The sequence below is a fragment of the Callorhinus ursinus genome, unplaced genomic scaffold, assembly GCF_003265705.2.
Source record: "Callorhinus ursinus isolate GAN/ISIS: 27379988/994484 unplaced genomic scaffold, GSC_fseal_2.0 scaffold12, whole genome shotgun sequence".
Classification (NCBI taxonomy): Eukaryota; Metazoa; Chordata; class Mammalia; order Carnivora; family Otariidae; genus Callorhinus; species Callorhinus ursinus.
The window spans coordinates 35,417,565-35,431,910 of record NW_027397074.1 but is presented as its reverse complement, the minus strand read 5'-3'; the positions used below and the strand labels follow the sequence as shown (position 1 = coordinate 35,431,910).

Genomic DNA, 14,346 nt, shown 5'->3' with positions numbered 1-14,346 from the left:
AGTGGTGGCTCCTCAGAGTAAGGCAAAAAACAGTGGAGGCTATACACCTGTGGGGTGGAAACTTCAAGATCTGCTTGAGCAAAACCTGCTCAGTCTTCAGAAGGTCCAGGCACAAGATGTCAAACCCTTTACTGAATTCTGAGTTGTACTCACAGGTAGCAATTGTCCTTGCGCAGTTGATGTGAGGTTTTTTTTTTTAATTAACATAATGTATTATTTGTTTCAGGGGTACAGGTCTGGATTCATCAGTCTTACACCATTCACAGCGCTCACCATAGCACATACCTTCCTCAATGTCCATCACCCAGCCCCCCCATCCTGATGTGAGTTTTTATCATAGTTCCCCAACTTACAGGCTAGAACATGTTGATCAAGACCTATATAGACTTTGTGCTTTATATATATTTTTACCATGATAGCACAAATGACACTGTATTTTCTCCATTTGTTTACTTGTCCATTTCTCCAAGAGACTGTAAATTTAGAAGTCCATATGGCTACCTCATGTATCTTGCCATACTATGGTCATCTTCTCATTTCCTGGCTCAAGTCCCAGGCTCAAGTAGCTGTTCAGTATACATGGATTAAATTGGCCTGAACTATTACTGATTATACATAGGCTGAACTGCAATTTAAAAAAACAGGTGAAGGACATTGGTCAATTTACATACATAGTCATATACTTGTAAGTGTACATGCAATAAAATATTAAGCTGATATGTAAAGAAGTTTGGATTAGTGTTTGCTACAAGTCAAATGAGTTCTTCACTCTTTTGACATAGTCATTTTTATTTACTTATTTTTGGAAATATCTATTTGAAATTTCATAGTTGCTTCTACCAAGGTTATAAATTTTTTGTAAAATAAATTAGAATTTTATAAGGGTTACATTTTTAAAAAGAAATCAGGTTGTATTATTTAATACCGATATTCAAGGTTCTTCTTTTAAGTTAATAATGAATACTCTTTCCATAAAAAATCTTAAGCAGATCTCTCTTTCTGAATTAATGTCTACCTCATTACTAATTTCATTTCGAACCTTACTCATATTCTACTTTATAACATTTTCAATAAAATCTCACTACCGAAAAGAGAGCTCTATGAGGAATTACTGTGTTTCAGCCATAAGTTTATTCTCTGTAGAGAATATGGGTATTTCTCAATATTAAAAATATATTCATTCTTAAAAAGTCACCACCAAAGTTTTCTTATGTGGATACTGCATTCTAAAATCAATGTGTGGTAGTGTATGTACGCCCTCAGGAAAAAAAAAAATCACACTCTAAATATGCAGTTAAAATAAAGTAAAAATGAAAAATGAATCACACATAGAGACTAGAGAATGTAACAATGAATCTCAAAATAGAAACAATGATGAAAGATTTAACTGCACTACCACTGAAGAACTGATGGTGAAAAGCCTTAGAAGATGAAAAAGCACGGCTTTCACTTGGCTGTTGTTTGCTTGCCCTTAAACAAAACACAAAACCCCTGCAGCTCATAGGTCCCTAAGAAGACTTAGGCTTGACATGGGTGATGGCAGCCATATTAACTCTGAGATCATTATAAATGTCTATATTGTGAATGTAAATTATGTTGTAAGAATTATGTTGGCTAAGAGGATTTACATATTTAGGTTTTAATTTCCTTTTCTTTTACCACTTAACATTTTTCATTAAAAATAATCAAAGGTGAGGATCTTATCTGCAAATTATATCAAAGTGAAATATGCAATTATTCTTTGGAAATTCCTAATCTATTGGGAAGTCATACATTTATTAGCTTTGCAACAAAGATACTTCCTTTGAGACTAATTGTCATTTATTCAGCATAGGTCCCATTGACTGCTCCAAAGGCCAGGAGATGTCAGAGGTTAGGGGCTGTGTCCTGGCACCTAGGACAGTAGCACACACTGACTAGATGCCCAGTGTGATTGACTCTCACTCTTGCAGGACATTATTAAGTCCATATGCAAATCCTCTTGAGGTTCTAAACTGTGCATGTGTCTAAAATTAATTAAGAATCGCAAATCTGGGACCCCTAATTTTAAAATGTGGATATTCAAAGAAGCTTATCATACTGGACAAGTCACTCTGATTCAAAGAAATTGCTGTTAATTCAGCTGGAACTTTAGGCAGATGTCTTCAGTGCAAATCAGATTCCCAAGTTGCAGTATGTATTTTTCAATGTTTCTTTTCCAATGCTCTTCATTAATTTTAAAGCCTGAAAAGTATCAGGAGTATAAGAGTGACTTAAATCTGACTAAAGAGAATTTTTAAAATTTGAACAAATCAATTAAAGAAAAAAATTAAAAATGTCTTTGACCTTGAAAGGAAGACTAAAATATTGGGAAAAATTCTTGAAAAGACTAAATGTGTTAACCACCATTCTTTCTATGAAAACAAAACCAAACTAAAATATTCTTATCCAAAATATCCAATGAAATATTTTCTTTTTCAACAATAAATTCACCAACAGATTTAGAGATTTTGCAAGATAAAGAAAATCACATTAAATACACCCAGAAACCAAAAAAGGAGGCTTGACAGTTTGGTAGCTAAGTTAGGGTTAAAATGATTCAATGATAATTGTTTTGAGTTTCTACTAACACAGTGGTAACAAACTAACTAAAAGTTTCCGACAAGAAAATGATAATATTCTCAAGCCTATATTAAGCACAAAGAGCAACAGCTCTTCTTCACATCCTCAGTATTCCTTTTTTTTCCTTCCCAAAGCCAAAATGTTATCATTTTGTATAAAAGAAAATGAAAGCCAAATGGTGAAAATGCAAAGATATGGCTAAACAAGTAGTCAAAATTTCAGTGGTTTTATCTGCAGCATGCTGAGCAACCAAACAAAGCCAAGATATTGTCCATCTTTTTGACAGACAAAGAGCCTCAGAGGTCCAGAGTGACATGCCCGAAGGCTGGCACGTGATTGGGCTAATTAAATTAAATAGCAGGAAACAGCTTTTCCATATGCCACTGCCTGGCCACACACAAACTGTAACAGTAAATCTTTTATACTACTCAAGGGAAAATGTAACCATTAAAAAATATACAGTATCAACACATCATCCAAGAATCAGAAGTTGAATATTCACATAAACTTCCCTGGCCTGGACTTTAATGCCAAATGTCTAAGAACTTCCTAATTCACTTTAGGGAGCCATCCAAAAGCCCATTGTAATTAAAGAGGATGAAAAAGACACACACACACACACACACACACACACACACACACACACGCCCCTGCTACATCCACCAAGGTTTACCAACACTTGAATATAAGCCAATATTCTGATTGCTTTGAGGACACATTTCTACACTAAATCAAATAAAAACTTCAATACTTCTGAATCCAAGTTAAAATCTATTGCTTATTTTCTACCACTTTTATATCCTCCCTCCCCATTACCCAGCTGCAACTTAGAAGATCAATTGCAAAAAGCACAAAACCTTTGTAAACTCTTGAGAAAACACTTCTCCCATGCACCCCCCCCCAGTTCCTTACCCAATAACATAACTTTCTCTAAGTTTGCCATTGCACTTCTAGCTTTTGTTCAAGACGACATCATTTTAAATTAATCCATATTTTCATGTTCTAGAAGAATTTCCCTGGTTGGTAGGTGCTACTCATTTTTATCAATCATGGTTTTCATTAGCTTTGATTTCTACTTGTCAACTTAGATAAAGCAGCACTGTGATGGAAAAAGGCAAGGAAACTGCTTCACAGGGATCCTGTATTAGAATATTCCAAGGTAATTTTAACTTAGAGACACAGAAAATTCAAAATCAGTGCAGACCATGGCTTATCCGTTTAAACAGAAACATTGAATATATAATACCATATACAAACTCTAAGTTATACTTAATTTGGGGGGAAATTACATTTATGGTAGCCAATATTCAGATGTTATATTCCATTATTTATGCTTTTCATACTTGAATTTAAGAATCTTCATTAGACTAGTTATTTCTTACTATAGATGCAAGAGTTGACTGAATTAACAGACCACAAGCTAATAAAATTATAGCATTATATTTAACTACAAAAACACATCCAATTCATGGGGATTCCATGTTACTCAGAAAAAGAAAAAAGAAAGAAAACTGGGAAGGAGAAAGTAGAAAAAGAGAAAATCTAACCTTTGAAACTGAGATTTGAAAAGTTTTTTGAAAACTAGTCAGTATTATTATTTTTTATTTGGTTTATTCCATATAATTTTAGGATGCCAAATGTCATCCAATACGCATAGGTTGGCAGTCTGTTTGTATATATATGCCAGAAATCAATAAGCAATTATTATTATTATTCCTCTGCGTCTGCCTTCAACATTTGTATTTGAATGTGAAGATGACCAAAATCCAAGAAATTCAAAGCCTAGGAGAAAATGGTCAAGCCACCCAGAACTGACTTGGGAGGAGCCAGTAAGTGACAAGCTTCTATAGTGAAACCAGGCCTGAGAGTGAGCTGAAGCAGCTCCATCCCCCATTCTCTGTCCCCCCCCTCAAAAAGCTGTATTTATCTCTTCACACCTTTCCTGAATCTCACGCTCCCTTCTGCACCCTCATTCTTGCCAGAGGGCTCTGGGCTAACATTAGTAACATGAAGAACATTCAATAGATGCCCAGAGAGCATACAAATTAGTGAGAGAGAAGCACCAGGTTGAGAGTCAAGGCAACTGTAGGCCTGCCCTAACCAAACTTAAAATCAAATCTTGGAAGGTTCAAGCGATCGATATTCTTTAAATAAAAATAACAAATTTAAATCATCTGGCATCTAATGAAAATTTAGTAGACATTAAAAGGAGCAAAAGAAATAAGAATCGTGTTCAAGCAAAAAGATTAAGCAGACCCAGAAATGGCAGAGACAGTAGAATTAGCAGTAAAGTGCTTTAAAATGAATATTATAAATATGCCCAAAGATTTAAAGGAAACATGAATACAAGGAGGATATAAATAGAAAATATATAAAAGGACCAAATGAAGTCTCTAAAAAGTACACTATTTTAAAGAAGAATTTGTTGGATGTGAGTAAATGAAGTTTATTCGCTAGAAGAAAAGATGAGTATGGCAATAGAAACTATACAAACTGAAATACAAAGAGAAAAAATAATAAGAAAAAAATGTACAGACTTATAGAATGGTGAGATGATATGAAGCCATCCACCCTAGGTGTAATGGAAGTCCCAAAAGAAAAGGAGAAGAAATATTAGAAGAAACAATGTTTCACACATTCCCGAAATTTAAAAAGTACAAACCCACAAATGCGAGAAGCTCAGTGAGCCAAAAGAAAGGAAGAAAGAAAGAAAAAGAGAAAGAGAGAGAGAAGGAAGGAAAGGAAACCTGTATTAAGCCAAAGCCAAATCATAATCAAGTTGTTGAAAACCAATGACAACAAGATCATCAGATAAACAAGCAGATGAAAAACATACTACCTGATTTTAAGACTTGCTATAAAGCAATAGTAATCTAGGTTCTGTGGTATTGTTGTAAAGTTAGATATATAGATCAATGGAATAAAAGAAAGAGTTCAGAAATTTGCTCACACATATGTTTAACTGATTTCCAACAAAGGCATCAAAATGATTCAAAGGAACAATTAAGCCTTTCAAAAACTGGTTCTGAAAAATTTAAGATACCTATATAAGATAATGAACTTCAGCCTTTCTTCACATCATACAATAAAACCGTATGGCTCAAAATGGCTCTTTGCCTTAAATGTAAAAAATAAACTAGAAGAAAACAAACAAGCAACTCTTTCTTAGGACATTAAAGGATTAACCAGAGAAGAAAAAATTGATAGAATGGGACACATCAAAATTAAAACATTCTGCTCTTGAAAATAAAAAGCAAACTATAGGTTAGATGAGAATATTTACAACATATATACCCAGAAATGGACTGTACCCAGAATATGTTACTCCCGTAACCAATAATAAAAAGACAGATGCTCCAATAAAATAACAACAACAACAACAAAAACATGCAACAGGAGCTCCTGGGTGGCTCAGTCAGTTAAGCATCTGCCTTCAGCTCAGGTCATGATCCCAGGGTCCTGGGAGTGAGCGCCTTGTTAGGCTCCCTGTTCAGTGGAGAGCTTGCTTCTCCCTCTCCCTCTGCCCCTCTCCCTCCCGCCCCCCACTGCCCTGCTCATGCTTGCACTCACACCCGCTCACGCGCTATCTCAAATAAATAAAATATTTAAAAAATACGCAACATAGCTGAATCAACAATTTACCAAAGAAGTTCTACAAATAGCCAGCAAGCACATGAAAAGATGCACATTACTAGACATCAAGAAAACACAAAATAAAACCACAATGAGATTCCATTACACATCCACTAGAGTGCATATCATTAAAAAAATCTGACAGTACCAAGTGTTAGCAAGAGGAACTCTCTCATACCTTGCTGATGAGAATGTAAAATACTAAATAATCAAAAGTAATTTGGCAGTTTCTTATAAAGGTAGACAAACAGCTCATAACTCAATAACTCCACTTCTAGGTATTTACCCAAAAGAAATAAAGACAAATATCTATAAAGACTTGTATAGAGTATTCACAGCAGCTATATTCTTAATCACCCACACCTGGAAATAACATAAATTTCCATCAGTAGAAGAATGCATAAACAAATTGTGACATATCCATATAATGGAAGGCTATTCGGCAATAAGACAAGACCATTATTACTGATACACACATGGATGGATCTAGAAGCATTTTCTGACTGAAAAAAAAAATCCAATCAGAAAATATCATGGATTCATTTTATAAAATTTATTTATATGAAATTGTAGAAAAATCAAAACTAAAACTAATGCATAGTGACAGAATACAGATGAATGATTGCCTGGGGCTGAGAGGAGAGTGGGGGTGGGGGCTTGATTAAGAAGCAGCAGGAGGGAACTCTTTGAAGTGATATATTCTATATCTAGATTTTGGTGTACACATTTGTCAAAATTCATCAAACTGTACATATATAACGAGTGGATTTTTGTATATACTTTTCAAAGGGGTAGATTAAAAATGAGTAAGATTTAGAGAGTTAAAGTAACTAAAATAAAAACCTCATTTCAATTCACTTAGCTCATCATTTTATTCAAATTATTATGGAAAGAAAAAACCCAGGACATTAGAAATTGGAGTTTTCTGAATCCCTGGGAGAGCCTCTTGGGGAAAAAATTTTTCATCTGCTTCTATATCTAGAAGAAAATTAAATTGCGATACATATATAAAGGCACACAATATAGAGTGATACTTGAAATTTGTATTAAAGAAAATTTTTAAAAAGAATCAAGTTGAATTTTTTCATGAGTTTCTCAGATGATTCAAGCAATAAAGCAAAAAATCAAACCATTTAAAATATGTACCAGAAAAACTGAATGTCAAATTTACTCTGGTGAAGTATAAATAAAGAAAAGAGGGATTTGATACATCACCATCATGACCAAAACATATCTAAGATGCTAAAAAATAGAGTGTAAAGTAAGCTTATTCTTTATCATGTTAAATGGAGGTAAAACAGAGAGGACTGATGACTATTCAAAACAAGGGAGCAGTTTACTAAGATGGAGGCAGCAACGCAAGATTTCTTGTTCCCAGATGGAACAAGTTTAACATTCACCCAACTGGAGAAAGTAGGAAAAAATCCTCCCACTCAGAAAAAGATTTTCAGAGCATTTGTTAAAAAGCAAAGACACAGAAAAGTTTAGTGCTTTTTTTCCTCCCTCCTGACTCCGAAGAAAGGCTGAGCCCAAAGCAAATGTCAAGAGAATCCCTTGCAGGCTCCTAGGCAAGGCCAGTTTTCTGAGGTGTGCTTCCTGAGTGCCGGCTTTGGTGCTGATAATGGGGTGGGAATTAATGCTAGAAGAGAGCTGGGCCTAGACAGAGCTTATCAGAAGACTGTCTCCCTGGCCAATATCTTTTCTTAATACATCTTTTGGAATGAAGATCATGTGGATCATTCACACCTTGTGTTGTTTTAAATTTGATGAATCCTTAGTTGAAGTCTTTAAAAAAATCTTAGGGTTCTTTTTATAGTCGCTAAAGGAGGTGGAAGGAAAGGAAGCAGAGAGGAAGAAGAGTAATGTACTTACAGAATCTCGCAAAGATCATTCCAACCTGGGTCTTTCCCCACAAATTGTGAGGAGGTTGCTGCTGAGTAAGTTCTAGACCGCCTCCGGCAGTGTCGTGGGCTATATATATATTACCCTTTTCTGTGGGCGAGGACACGCACACAGTGGGAAAGCAGTGAGTTACTCACTAGGAAAAAGTTAAACTGAGGGGCGCCTGGGTGGCTCAGTTGGTTAAGCGACCGCCTTCGGCTCAGGTCATGATCCTGGAGTCCCGGGATCGAGTCCCGCATCGGGCTCCCTGCTCAGTGGGGAGTCTGCTTCTCCCTCTGCCCCTCCCCCCCATTCTCTCTCTCTCAAAAGTAAATAAAATTTTAATAAAATAAAAAAATAAAAAGTTAAACTGAGTGTGAGATAGGTTCCTGCTAAAGAGAAGAAAGTTACTAGTCCCAAGAAGTTCTTAGTGATGCTACATTAATAATGACATTAATAGCAATAGGTAATTTTTACTCTGCACCAATTTTGCTACCATATATTATGTTATTTACATAAACTAATCCGTTTAAGCTTCACAGCAATCCAACAAAAGATGACAGTGTTAATCATATTTAACAAATGAGTAAACTGAGGCTTGGCACAATTAAGTAATTTGCTCCAGGTGGTACTGACAGTAGATGATGAAGTTGGAACTCCTGTGGTCTGACTATTGCATCAGCATTGTAACCACGAGGCAGCTCCTCACATGGGTCTCAAAGACAAGGAGAAATGCCACTCTTTAAGTTTGGTGTGTATGTAGTTAAAACAACTTACAGGTGTTCAGTAATACTTCTCTTTATTTAAATATGCATAAAGATGAGGTTGATTTAGTCTCCAAGATTAATATGCATCATTTTTTCTTCTTTCCAAACTCTACCTTTCAAAAACTATCTATAGAATACATGGATATAGAAAAATTAGTACTCTAAAGACCATGAAAATTATCTGACATACTATTTTTATTTAAAAATGTGTCCCGGGCACCTGGGTGGCTCAGTTGGTTAAGCCTCCGACTCTTGATTTCAGCTGAGGTCGTAATCTCAGGATCATGAGTTTGAGCCCCTAAGTGGGCTCGCTTGAGCCCCTCTGTGTCTGCCCCTCCCCCTGTTCGTGCATGCGCTCACTCTCTCTGAAATAAAATCTTTAAAAAAATAAAGTGTCCAGCATTACAGCACAATGATGCTTCATATAGGATATAAATTATGACAAATCAACTCAGTTTAGGGAGTATTAAATAAATTCACCAAGAAAAAAATTTCCATCATTAACCCCTGGCTGAAAATAAAAAATAAAAAGTCACTATTATCACTAGAGCCTGTGTAAAGAAATATTACTAATGCGACATACAGCACAATAAATAGTCAAGAAAAAAATGATTCTATATTTCACATAGAAACCAAAAGTGAGCCAGAAATCATAATAGGGAAGAAAATGTCCTTTAGCCATTATGAAATTTGAAAAAGAGAAATGTAAAATAAAACCCAGAATTGGGTGTTATATGCAACTGATAAATTGTTGAACGCTAAAAACCACCACCAACAAAAAACAAAATCCATTCAAACGAAGTTTAATTGAGCACTTCATGGGTTCTTCGTGTGGTGCTAGGAGCACTGTATATTTGCACTGGCTTCAAAAGCAAAAAGACATGACACACAGGTAACAATTAAAGAAAAATTATACAGTAAGTTATATAGAACAAATTCTAAGTTGACCGAAGAGTTAGAGTGGGTTCGAGAAATCAGAGATGGCATAAAGGAGAAAAAGCAAAGTAGGTTTTAAAAAAGGGAGTGAAAGCCTTTCCAGATAGGGAAAAAAGTTTGATGAAACTCGCGAGGTTAGAGTCCCACGCTGGGAATTTGCTGTGCATGGTTAAGTGATTCAGCTAGACTGGGAGGGATGAGTGCTTGGTCTGAGTATAAAGGCGGAATTAGATGAAACAATTAGGTAGATGTTGTAGGCTCTGTTACAGAGAAGGCGAAAACGGTATTTTACAGTAAGTTAATTGAATTAGTATAAAGATCACACTGATGTGGAAGGGAGCTATCGCAATAATAAAAGAATGAATTTGTTTCACTATTAAGGTATTGACCAGGGAAAGCAGAGCCAAAGAGAAAGTAAAGAGATATGATGGCTTGGAAATCAGAAACAGGAGTAGCAGTTGCTTATAAGAAATAAAGGAGAGGAAATAATCAAAGGTGATTTCATGATAATCTGTCCAATGTCTAAAGAGTGGTTCCGCTGACAGAAATGGAAAAGCTGGATAAAACAGCACATTTTACAGACAGTGAATTTAAAACCTTTGAGATGAGTGGAGAGATAATTGAATAGTCTTTCCAACTGACAAGTATTAATAAAGCACTTGGTAGACTTCAAGTTGTCTTTAAGGTAAAGACAGAGATCTTTAAACCCTTAAATCATTAAGATGTGCATATCTCTCCTAACACTAACATTTTATTGGTCTGGGACTGAGTAACAGCAATAGAAATATTCTGGCATGAGCAAATATTAATTTGTTCAGGTTTGACGGCCCACCTATTTCTAAAATGATGTAGTGAGAATCTGTTAACACGCTATAAAATGAGAGGAAGATAAGCTAAAGCAGGATTCTATAACAGAAAATATAATGTGAGCCATCAATGCAAGCCACACATACAATCTTACATTTTCTAACACCCATATCAAGAAAGTAAAAGAAAACAGGTAAGATTAACTTTAATACTGTTCATAAGCTAATATATCTAAAATATTATTTTAAGATGCAACCAAATACATCATTATCATGTAGATATGAATATATTTTTGATACTATGGCTTTGAAATTTAGTGTGAATTTTACACTTGCAGCATATCTCAATTCACACCAGTTGCATTTTAAATTCTCAATTGATATATGTGGCTACCAGTATGGACAGTACAAATACAGGGGTCTTTGTAGAAATTCTGTCAACAAAGGCAGAAGGATCAAAGCAAAGTTGCAAACATGGGTTCAACGTAAAATTTAAGTGCAAAGTAGACACGAGTAAAAATGAGTAACCAGGATAGAATTCTGTCATATAAATGAAGAAAAATAACTCTGGTTTAGTTTTTAAAGGTCACCAGAGAAAAGGCATTTCTTAAAGGAAAGACAAATTTAATCTTTTCTTCAGTTTATATTAGATACATTAAACAGCAAGACTGTAGCATTTAAATGGTTCATTGGGAGAAAGAGAAAAGGGACAGCCTCAAAAGCTAGGAAACGAGAGACAGCAACAGGAATGGCAGACAGGCAAGACCAAGATCGGCTAGAAATAAGGAAAACAGAGATGATGCATGAGAAAGTGGAGCCCAACGATCATTAAGGTCTTCTCCCTTTAAAAATAACTCAAATGGAAGAATATTTTTTTTAAATGTATGTAACTGGAAAACGGATCAAAGATCTAAAAGTAAATGCTAAAATTAGAAACCTCTTAGAAGGAAATATGGGTGTACATCTTTGTGACATTGGATTAGGAAATGGTTTCTTAAATATGACACCAAAAGCACAAGTAACAAAAGAAAAAATAGAACTTAACAAAAATACAAATGTGCGTCAGAGGACACAATCAAGAAGCAGAAAGACAACCCACAGAATGGGAGAAAATATTTGCAACTCACATGTTTGATAATTTCCTATTCATATTTTGGGTATCCAGTAAATATATTTAAAAACTCTTACAATTCAACAACAAAAAAACTAAGAAGCCAATTTAAAAATGGCTTGAGGACTTGAACAGACATTACCCCCCAAAAGATACAAATGTCCAGTAAGTAAACTTAAAGATGCTCAACATTATTAGCAATTAGTGAAATAGAAATCCAAACAACGAGTTCGTATTTCGCATCCACTAGGATGGCTGCAATACTGTAATAAAGGAAAATAAAATGTTGGAAAGGATGTGGAGAAATTGCAACCCCTCTGATCCTGCTAGTAGGAGTAGAACATAGTTCAGCCACTGTGGAAAACAATCCGGCGGTTCCTCAAAAGTTAAACAGCATTACCATAGGACCCAGGAATTTCACTCACCCCTAAGTATATACCCAAGAGAATAATGTATGTTAACATAAAAGCTTGCACATGAATGTTCATAGCAGCATTTAGTCATAAGAGCCAAAGAGTGAAAACCAAGTGTCCATCAACTAATAAACGGATAAGCAAAATGTAGTATATTCATATGATGGAATACTATTCAGCCATACAAAGGAATGAAGTACTGTTACATGAACCTTGCAAACATTATGCAGACGCACTAAAGGCCACATTGTATATGATTTCATTAATACCAAATCTCCACAATAGGCAAATTCACAGAGACACAAAATAGTTGTGAGGGGTTGGAGGGAGGAGAGAATGGGGAGTGACTGCTTAATTGCTACAGGATTTGAGTTGACGAAAATATTCTGGAATTAGATAGTAGTGATGGTGGCATAGCATCACGAATATACCAAAACCCACCTGAATTACAGACTTTAAATGGGTAAAATGGTAAATTTTATGTCCTATGCATTTTATCTCAATAAAAAAACAAAAAACAAAACACAATGTGCAACAAATAGCTCAGAACTGGCGAAGAAAAATAAATTGCCAAGTCTTGGTGAATACTCTTGTCAACAGGCTAAACAACTGTTTAAATGAGAAGAGAGAAATAAAACAAAAGAACAGATACTATCACAGCAGTAGGAGCAGTAAATATAGTGAGAATAACCTAGAGCTGAGTTAAAATGCAGATGAAACAGAACAATACACGAGAAATATGAGATAGTCTATTTTGGGAACTGTGAATGAAGAGTCCAAGGAGCTTAGGTAAAAGCTATTAAAAGTCAGGCCACATTTCAGGAAGCAGTTTAGAGCCCCTGGACAGCTCCAGAACATTATCTGTTGAAAAGTGTAGACTCCTGGGCCCTCTGTCAGGACAACAGAATCAGAACCTCTGGTAGGTGTGGTCAGAAGCCGAATTGCCAATGACTTCCCTCAAGAGGATATTTATGCATCTTTCAAGTGAAAAATCACCTAGGAAGACAAGAACTCAAGACAAATGTCTCTATTTTTCCTTTTCCCATTTTATACAGAATGATTATCAAATGCACCCTCAATAGGTCAAAAAAGGTTTTAAAAGGCAGTGTCCTAACTGCTCAGAAATAGATATGTGACTTTGATTGGGGAATGAAGGTAAGTGGCAAAGGACAGCTGTGACCTGGTTGAAATCTTTTCTCCTTCTCTCCCCCCCAGAATGTTAACCCCAAGTGCAGGCATTCTGTTTCACCCCTTCCTAAGACTGGCTCTGGTCAGAAAAAGAAGAAACTCACAAATTTTCATGATTCAAAATGGATGAACATCATGTGTCTAAGGATGATACCTCTCATCTATGCATTAGACAAAAAAAAAAAAAAAAGAGTCCTAATCTCATAGCAGTGATTAAGAGAAAATTGATTCCAAACAGTTTGTAAACGCTAATGAGGGGAGGGAGAGAGAGAGAACTGATGATTTCATAAACCTGGACACATGAAAAGAATTATTGCATAAATTCTGTGTGGTAGTAAAGGTAGAGAATAAGGACTCTTGTGCCACAGTGCCTGGGTTCAAATTAGAGCTAGACTGTCGCTGACTGGGTGACCTTGACCTTATATAACGTTTTTTTGCCCCAGTGCCCTCATCTCTACAACGAGACAATATCTACCCCATAAAGTTGTTGTGAGGACTAAATGAGTTGCTAGACATGTATGTTTCCAATAGTTAAAAGTGGAAGTCTTTTTGTAAATCAAGATGGTCCCAAAAGGTTGCATTGTCTAAACCTTACAGTTTATAAGCCTTAAAGAAGGTCAACTTATGAAATTAGAAAACCTTTCCAATCTAAATCAAGAAGTTCTAAAAAGTCACATTCCCAATATCTTGTTTTATTTGCCAGAATTCTTTGATTGCCCTCTCATAATTTTAAAATCCAGATGGAGGAATTATCAGCAATAAAGGGCATGGTAATCTACCTGTCAAATTCCTTCTCTTTCATCTCCAAGTTCTTGATTATAATTGGTTATAATTTGTAGACCTTGATTATTTATCATTGTTAGTTCACAATTGTATACCCACAGTTCTGTGCTTCCATTATTGAAAAAAATCACGAAGAGGGTGCCTGAGTGGCTCAGTTGGTTAAACGACTGCCTTCGGCTCAGGTCATGATCCTGGAGTCCTGGGATCGAGTCCCACATCGGGCTCCT

At 35.6% G+C, this 14,346-nt stretch overlaps 1 protein-coding gene across 1 annotated transcript in view; it reads right to left on the bottom strand.

Annotated features, from left to right (window-relative positions):
* The window catches only part of LOC112824959 (histone deacetylase 9), a 636,385-nt gene that overhangs the window by 256,673 nt on the left and 365,366 nt on the right, over positions 1 to 14,346 (bottom strand). The gene's annotated exons all lie outside the window — the stretch shown is intronic.